The 8418-nt window shown below is 35.5% G+C and overlaps 1 long non-coding RNA gene across 1 annotated transcript; it reads left to right on the forward strand.

Annotated features, from left to right (window-relative positions):
- Nucleotides 1–319: 319 nt before the first annotated feature.
- LOC111893773 (uncharacterized) lies at nucleotides 320–1525 on the forward strand. The gene is made up of 2 exons (XR_002850948.3): nucleotides 320–826; nucleotides 1171–1525. It is a non-coding gene; the product is annotated as an uncharacterized LOC111893773 (long non-coding RNA).
- Nucleotides 1526–8418: the final 6893 nt, after the last annotated feature.

Below are 8418 nucleotides of genomic sequence, written 5' to 3' on the forward strand. Positions count from 1 at the left end.
CAGCAGAAAGAACCTACAATAAGGTAACCGCACCCATGATCTTCAATTTCGGCCTATATAAAGTTCGGATTCGTCCATAGTTATCACTTATTAGCATCAAAAAGAACCCTAAATATCGCCTCTCTCAAACCTCTTCATCACTGCCTCCACAACGACTACCATTCATTGAGCACCGATCTGTACTCTACACCTGTGAGTCGGTGGCCTTCACTCGGACACCACACACAACGATATTTATCTCCTTTTCTTTACCAACATTCTCCTGTAAATCCCTTTCCACGATCTGAAAATCGCAGCAACCCCCACGGTTCAGGGTGTGTTTGGGTTAGCTTTTTTTTTTTTAATCACAAAAAGTGATTTTTAAAAAAATTGTTTATTAGCTTATGACTTTTAGGAAAATCTGATTTTAAAAAGTGTTTGAATAAGAAAATCTGTTTTTTAAAAGTAAAATGGCTAAAAGCTAAAAAAAAAAAAAAAAAAAAAAAAAAAAAAAAAAAAAAACTATGGTTTTTCAGCTTTATTTTTCCTATAAAAAAAAGTTGTTCTAAAAAACACTTTTTTTAAATATACAAACTCTTTTTTTTTAAGCTTATTAACATCCTTTGTAAAATTACCCTGTTTTCTCTCCAATACCCACGATCGTCAACTACAAAAGTGTTGCCCCACGCCTCCTCTCTTCTACCCACGATCTCGTTCTCCATGTAAGATAACTGGAAATCAGAGTTGGGTTGCAATTTAATCTTCTTTCCAACAACTGCTTCAAATCTGTCTACCGTCTCATCAACCAACCATGGACCAAAATTTGGCTGACAACGCTTTTCCGAAGGTAAATTCTTGAACAGGCTTATGGTTTTTTGATTCCTGTCTTTAGAAAATTTTATTTTTTTTACATCTGAATTCTAATTCTTAAAACTCTAAATTGATTGAATCTAAATTCCTCTCCGCGTCTTGAACTTTCTCTCTCTCTAGATAGCAATGTATGTCTGCTTTATCTATTTTAATGTATTTATGTTTAAGTGTCTGGTTGATTATCTTTCTCGGATCACTTCCAGCAATATAGAAAAATCAAAATTCATAGTATTAAGATTTACCGTTTCTAGGTCTAAATCCTGCAATGTAGCTTACCCTTCGTCTTCTTGCTTCACACTAATATTTTCTGCTGGACTACAGTTGTGCATTTGCATATGAGATCATTGAGGTTAAGGTTACTTTCATCACTCTCCCAGTCTCTTGAGCTTGAATTTCAGTGCCTTTTGATACGTCATTGTTGTATCAAAAGACGATTGACAGGTAGCAGTGAGGATGGTGGTGCGAATTGCGAAAGGAAAAGCGAAAATGGAAAGGATGGTGATGGCCTTGGAACCTGTAAAGCAAGGGTGGTTATGTGTCCCTCTGTGTAACCAAAATTGTTCCTGAAATGTACATGGAGTTGCTTAATGTATATATTTATAAATATTAATTTGTAAATAAATAACTTGAAATAATATATAAAAGGCCACTTCAGTGGTATTTTTTAATTATAAAATTCCATATCATTAATGTGTCTAACATATATATATTCCTAATTTTTATTTTATATATCCATGTAGTGGTATAAAGTTTTAAGTGTATAAGGAATCCTTAAAAAAATAGCATCATTAGGTGACAAAAACAATTAGTATAAAAGTAGAACTAAAGCTATCCATGGATAAATAAATAAATTATGTATATTTACTACTTCTTATTACATTGATGTTGCATCTCCTAGGGAGAATCCATGTCCATAAACTTTATGATGTTAGTACGTGTATAGGCTTAACCCAATGGATATTTTTTTTTTTATATTAGTTTTATAAAGTTTATGAGATCAAATGGATTATTTAACTAGATGCAGTAATATAGTTATTTATTATCAAATAGTAGGGAATATGACTTATTAAGGTAATTAATTTTTCGGTATGTTTATATCTGGGTAACTATCATTTTTTTTGTACACATGTCGGTAACAAATTTGTTGGAAGTGTTCACATATGACCATTATGACCTGCTATAGCAGGTTAAATCCTAAATGTGAACGTTTTTAATAAGTTCGTTACCTAGATGTATATAAAAAAAATAATTATCCAAATATGAACAAAATGAAAAGTAAAAATTAAATTACATGAATGGTCTTTGTGGTTTTGGAGAATTTGTGTTTTTGGTTCATAACTTTTTTTTTTAAACTTGGATGGTCTCTATTGTTTATTTTTGTTGCGCGTTTGGTCTATATTTTACCTAAAAAGACTATTGTGCCCTTATTAATTTATTTTTGAATTAATTTTCTTATTTTAGTATTTATTTTTTACATATTTAAAAAAATTAATAGACCACACATATTTGTATCTCTTCGGATTATCCCTTGTTTATTTTTTAATTAATTTAATTTTTTAACTCGGATGGTCCCTACTGTTTTATATTGTTACGAACTTGGTCTCTGTCTTACCTAAAACGACTATTATGCCCTTATAAATTTTTTTAATTAATTTTTTTGTTTATGTACTTATGCTTTATATATTTAAGAAAAATTAGTAAACCCCACATAACCGTATCTCCTCACTATCCCATCTTTCATCCTTCTCAACTTCTATTTATTTTTCATCTTTAGTGATATCGACATCTTCATCATCACTTCTTTTTTCGGTCATTCAACTCCGTCGAATCAACACCACAATCCATTAAAGATGAAGAGACAGTAGGTTATGGTGTTGGTTCGTCAGAGTTGAAGTACCAAAAAAAAAGAAGGATAGTGAAGACGTCGATGTTACTAAAGATGGAAAAGAAATAGAATATGGGGAGGATGAGAGATGAGATGGTGATAGGTAAGACCTAAATAAAATTTCTCAAATGTGGTTTCAGGTTTACAGTGAGGAGATACATATATGTGGGGTATATTAATTTTTTTTATATAAAATAAATACATAAATAAGAAAATTAATTTAAAAAAATTAATGAGGGAAAAATAGTATTTTTAGGTAAGACAGAGACCAAACATGTAACAAAAATAAACAGTATGGATCATCCGAGGATATACAAATATGTGTGGTCTATTAATTTTTTTAAATATGTAAAAAATAAATACATAAATAAGAAAATTAATTAAAAAATAAATTAACAAGGGCACAATAGTCTTTTTATGTAAAACAGGGACCAAACGCGCAACAAAAATAAACAGTGGGGACCATCTAAGTTAAAAAAATAAGTTAGCGATCAAAAACACAAATTCCCCCAAACCACAGGGACCATTCGTGTAATTTAATTTTTTTTTCGTTTTGTTCATATTTGGGTAACTATTTTTTTGTACACATCTAGGTAACGAATTTGTTTAAAATTTTCACATCTAGGATTTAACCTGCTATAGCAGATCATAATGGTCACATGTGAACACTTTCAACAAGTTTGTTACCTAGATATATACAAAAAAAAAGATACTTACCCAGATGTGAACATACCGAAAAGTTAATTACCTTAATAAGTCATATTCCCCGAATAATATAAGTTAGGTCTTTCGGTCCAATAAAAGGGCTGTTTTGAAATGATGTAATTAACATGACCCTTGATTAGAGGTGGCAATCGTGTCGTGTCGTGTCGGGTTCGTGTCGTGTCAAAACACTAAACGGGTTGAAAGAGCTTGACCCTAACCCGACCCATTTAATTAACGTGTCGTGTCGTGTCAACTCGTTTATTTTCGTGTCGGGTTTCGGGTTAGGGCTATACCTTGAAATATGTCGTGTCATGTGAGGTTAAAAGATTGAGTATGTTGAAAGAGTAGGGATTGGGTAGGCGGAGAGGAAAAACTAATAGTTTGGAGGCAGAATATATGAAGTCATAGCAGTTCAGATGACAAAATTAAAAGAGTGAGAGTTGGGGAGGCAGATGAAAAAGTCGCGAGGATGTGAGAGTGGTGAAAGAGACTGGATAGTTTGGGAGAGAATGGAAAAACTGAAATTAAGTCTTGATCTATGGCTAAGTCATTTCAACATTACAAAACGACTCAATTCGAAAGTTTTCTTTTACTTATGGTTTTGGTTTTGTATCTTTCTAGTTTATTTAAATAATTCAAAAAATTTGCATATAAATAAACGGGTCATTTTCGAGTCATATTTGAGTTGAAATTCTCAACCCTAACCTTACTCGTTTAATTTTCGTGTCGTGTCGTGTCAACCCGTTTATTTAAACGGGTTGAAATATCTTACCCAAACTCGTTTATTTCGTGTTGAGTTCGTGTCGGGTTTCGTGTCGTGTCAATTTTTGTCACCTCTACCCTTGATGATTCACATATGAAAGTGGAACTAGGTGGTATTTGTGTGGGACCCTCAGGCGCAAAAAAGGAAGTCGAAAGCACAAAAAATATGCCAAACAGAGCATAACAGATTAAAATAAATAACTCAAAAAGGAGGTGCTGGTGACCATTTCACTTCTATAACTCACGAATGGAAAGCCTAAATTCGCAATAATTTTTTGAAATAAGAGTAAATTACACGAATGGTCCCTATGGTTTAGGGTAATTTGCGTGTTTGGTTTCTAACTTATTTTTTTAATTCGGAAAGTCCCTACTGTTTATTTTTGTTATGCGTTTGGTCTCTATCTTACCTAAAAAAACTATTTTGTCCTTGATTCTTTAATTTATTTATATAAATACACCCCCAATCTCACCCCCTCATCTTATCGTACCTACAACACCATCTTTCCCTATTTAAATAATAGTCTTTTTAGGTAAGACAAAAACCAAACGCATAATAAAAACAAACAGTAGGGATCAAACGCGTAGCAAAAACAAACAATAGGGACTTTCCGAGTTACAAAAATAAGTTAGAGACCAAACACGTAAATTACCCCAAACCATAGGGACCATTCGTGTATTTTACTCTTGAAATAAATATCTAAATCATGGATTTGCACGACTTGATGGTGTGACCAAAGAGAAAATGTATGCATCTAGTGATCGTTAGGATACTCGACACAGTTTTATAATATTTTTAAACAAAATATGATTTAATATTTTCATGTAACAAATATTCTTTTAACTTTTTAGGTAATGTATCGGTAATCTTGGACCAAATTATATACTATATTATATTTATATATAAATAAGTATGAACATGGGGTTGATGACAGAGGTAGTGGCAATGACAGTTGCAATAGTGGTGGTTGTTGTGGCAGTGGTGGCAGAGATGGCGTTGGTAGGAGTGGCGGAGGTGGTTGTGGTGTTGGTGGCATTGGAGGTGGTGGTGTCCGTGGAGTGAAGAAGTGTTGGTGACGATGACGGTAGCAAAGTTTGTGGTCGTTGGTGGCGGATAAAAAAAGAAGATAGGATCCTAAAAAGGTAGTTGGTGACCATGTAATGCATCATCAATTATATAGACAAATTACATTATACAAACAATTAATTATTATTCACTTATCGATGAACCTGTTCATTGTTCATATGACAATCTTATAAGCTCATGTATAAAGAAAGAAGATGGGAACCTAAAAAAAGTGTTGGATAAGGCATGGTAACAAACTTGAATATAAGAAATAGCAATGTGTTTTTTAATTTTTATTTTTATTATAGCATTGTTGTAACACCCCAAAGTTTGGAAAGCCAAGAAAAGAAAGAAAACCTCAAGTTTAGGGGAGACTCGGCGAGTCCATGGAGGGACTCGGCGAGTCCGAGCGGGATCCGGGTTGTGGTGAAAGCGACCGACTCGGCGAGTCGGCCAAGAAGACTCGACGAGTTGGGTCTGATCGAGGAAAACCCTAAATCCGGGACTTGGAGCCTATTTAAGCGTCTCATTCTCGTTCCTAGGGTTCCTTTACTGCCTCTCTACCCCAGAACACCAAACCCGAGCCGCCATATCCGTTTTTGAGCTAGATCTTGCCTTGAAGAGTGCACTAAAGCTTGGAGGAGGAAGAAAAGCCTTGGAAGAGCAAGAAGGGACTGTAGATCCGAGATGGAGAAGACATTTCAGATCATTTGGAGGTAATAAGCTGATGATTGGACTCTCTTTTGCATCTAGATCTATTCTTGGTATGAGTTTTGGTCATTGTTGGTATGATATGTAACCAATTCGAGTTGGAGGTTCAGATCTGAGGTTGCTACCTCAGATCCATGTTGGTTTTGGTCTTGAATCCTCTAAAGTATCAGCCCTTGGTATGTTGAAGAAGCATGTTTGCCATAAACCCTAGTTTAGTGTGTTTTGAGCATAGATCTCCCGATCTACACGTAAAGTTAGCCACTTTACGTGGGGAATAGACCCTAGAAGTATGGATCTATGAGTTGGAAGTTCTGCTTGGCTCGAAAATCCACTGCATGGATTGGAGATTGGATAGACTCGGCGAGTCCTTCGAGTGGACTCGGCGAGTAGCTTGAAGATGAGGAGGAACTCGACGAGTAGGATGAACAACTCGTCGAGTCGGTTGAAGTTAGGCATGGACTCGGCGAGTTGGATGAACAACTCGACGAGTTGGTTGAAGATTGTCTAGGACTCGGCGAGTCTGTTATTGGACTCGGCGAGTCAGATCGCGAAACCCTAAACCCTTTGAGTTGAGACTCGAATCAGTGAGTCGGGTGGTGACTCAGCGAGTTGGTCAGGACTGGTCTCGGAGCTAGTTGGACTCGGCGAGTCATAGACTGACTCGGCGAGTCGGGTCGCGAATAAGAAAGACCCTGAGCTTATGAACTCGGCGAGTCTTTAGGAAGACTCGGCGAGTAGGGTTGACCTAGAAGGTTGACTTCGACCAGAGTTGACTTAGTTGACTGTCAGACTAAGTGTTATATGTATATTGATAGCTCGGAGAGCTGGAGGAGCAGCGGTTCAGGGGATTGTCGAGTAGCAGCCAGAGGTTTATCAGCAGGGCTCAGCAGTTCAGGTGAGTTTCCTTCCAGTAGGAACGGGTCTAAGGCCACAATGTCGGCCCGTTTAGCTAGCAGTAGTTCGGATGTTGATCGGATACAGTAGTTAGTATGTTTGATGCCTTCGTGGCTCAAACAGGATTTATGTGTTATGTGTTCCGGTTTACGGCCCGATGTAGTATGCAGCCTATGTGAGTTTATGCCAGTTGATATGTTATGATATGATGTGTTCAGTTAGCTTTGGACTTCGGTCCGATGGAGGGGACAAGGTCCCAGACAGTTAGCTTCGGACTTCGGTCCGATGGAGGGGGGGGCAAGGCCCCGGTCAGTTAGCTTCGGACTTCGGTCTGATGTCAGCTTCGGACTTCGGTCCGATGGAGGGGACAAGGTCCCAGATAGTCAGCTTCGGACTTCGGTCCGATGGAGGGGGCAAGGCCCCAGTCAGTTAGCTTCGGACTTCGGTCCGATGTCAGCTTCGGACTTTGGTTCGATGTAGGGGGCAAGGCCCCGTTAGTCCGGACTTCGGTCCGATGCAGTGGGCAAGGCCCAATATGTGTTTTATATGTTTTGTGTGATATGTGGCAGATTGGGGGAGCTCACTAAGCTTCGTGTTTACGGTTTTCAGTTTTGGTTTCAGGTACTCGGTTTTCAAAAGAGGAGCTCGGGAAGATTGCAGAGCACACACCATAGTCAGTTAGCCTGGGAATGTTTGACTCTGATAATGATATTATGTTTCGAATTTAATACTCAAAGGTTATGTTTGACTTATGATACGTTGTTATAAATCTATTTTTAGTAATGTTTAAAAGAAATTTTTAGTCATGATTTTTGGGTTGTTACAATTGTATTTTCGTTTTTTCTTAGTACGACATTGTACTTTAAAATTATTTTTATTAGAGCATTGTAGTTTCAAATATGCTACATATTGAAGCAATAAAAGCATCCACAATATGTAGTTTAATACAATAGTTGAATGAGCTAGAATGTATGTTTTTTTAACGGCTACAATATTATAAAATCAACTAGCAAGGAGCATCAAAATGGCATAATAAGGTTTTGAAATGTACTAAACTCGAGAATCTATAATGCAATGAATTCTATCAAAGTTTAATGAAATGACATTAGCATTCCACTTCCATATCTACTAAACTCATATCATTATATTATTGGTTTTAACTGACCGTACTTGAAAGTACAATGTGGTAATAAGAAAAAAAATAAATATAGATTTATCATTGTACAGTGTTGGGTAACAATTTACATAATGATGATATAGAACAAAGTAAAATAAATATTTTTTTATTACACCGATCAACTGTCCATCGGACGGGTATAACACCAGTTAGGATGATGGTGGTGTTATAAAAAATAAAACAAATAATCCAATAAAAATAAATTAAAAAATTAACTAAAAGAAATTAATAATCCAATAAAGTAATATTTATTAATATATAATAATCCAACAAAAAATTAATCTGAAATTAAAAAGAAAAACAAATATTTAAAACATTAATAATTTAATAAAATAATGTTTTAAATATATAAATATTATATATTAAAAATAA

The sequence above is a fragment of the Lactuca sativa genome, chromosome 3, assembly GCF_002870075.4.
Source record: "Lactuca sativa cultivar Salinas chromosome 3, Lsat_Salinas_v11, whole genome shotgun sequence".
NCBI classification, from domain to species: domain Eukaryota; kingdom Viridiplantae; phylum Streptophyta; class Magnoliopsida; order Asterales; family Asteraceae; genus Lactuca; species Lactuca sativa.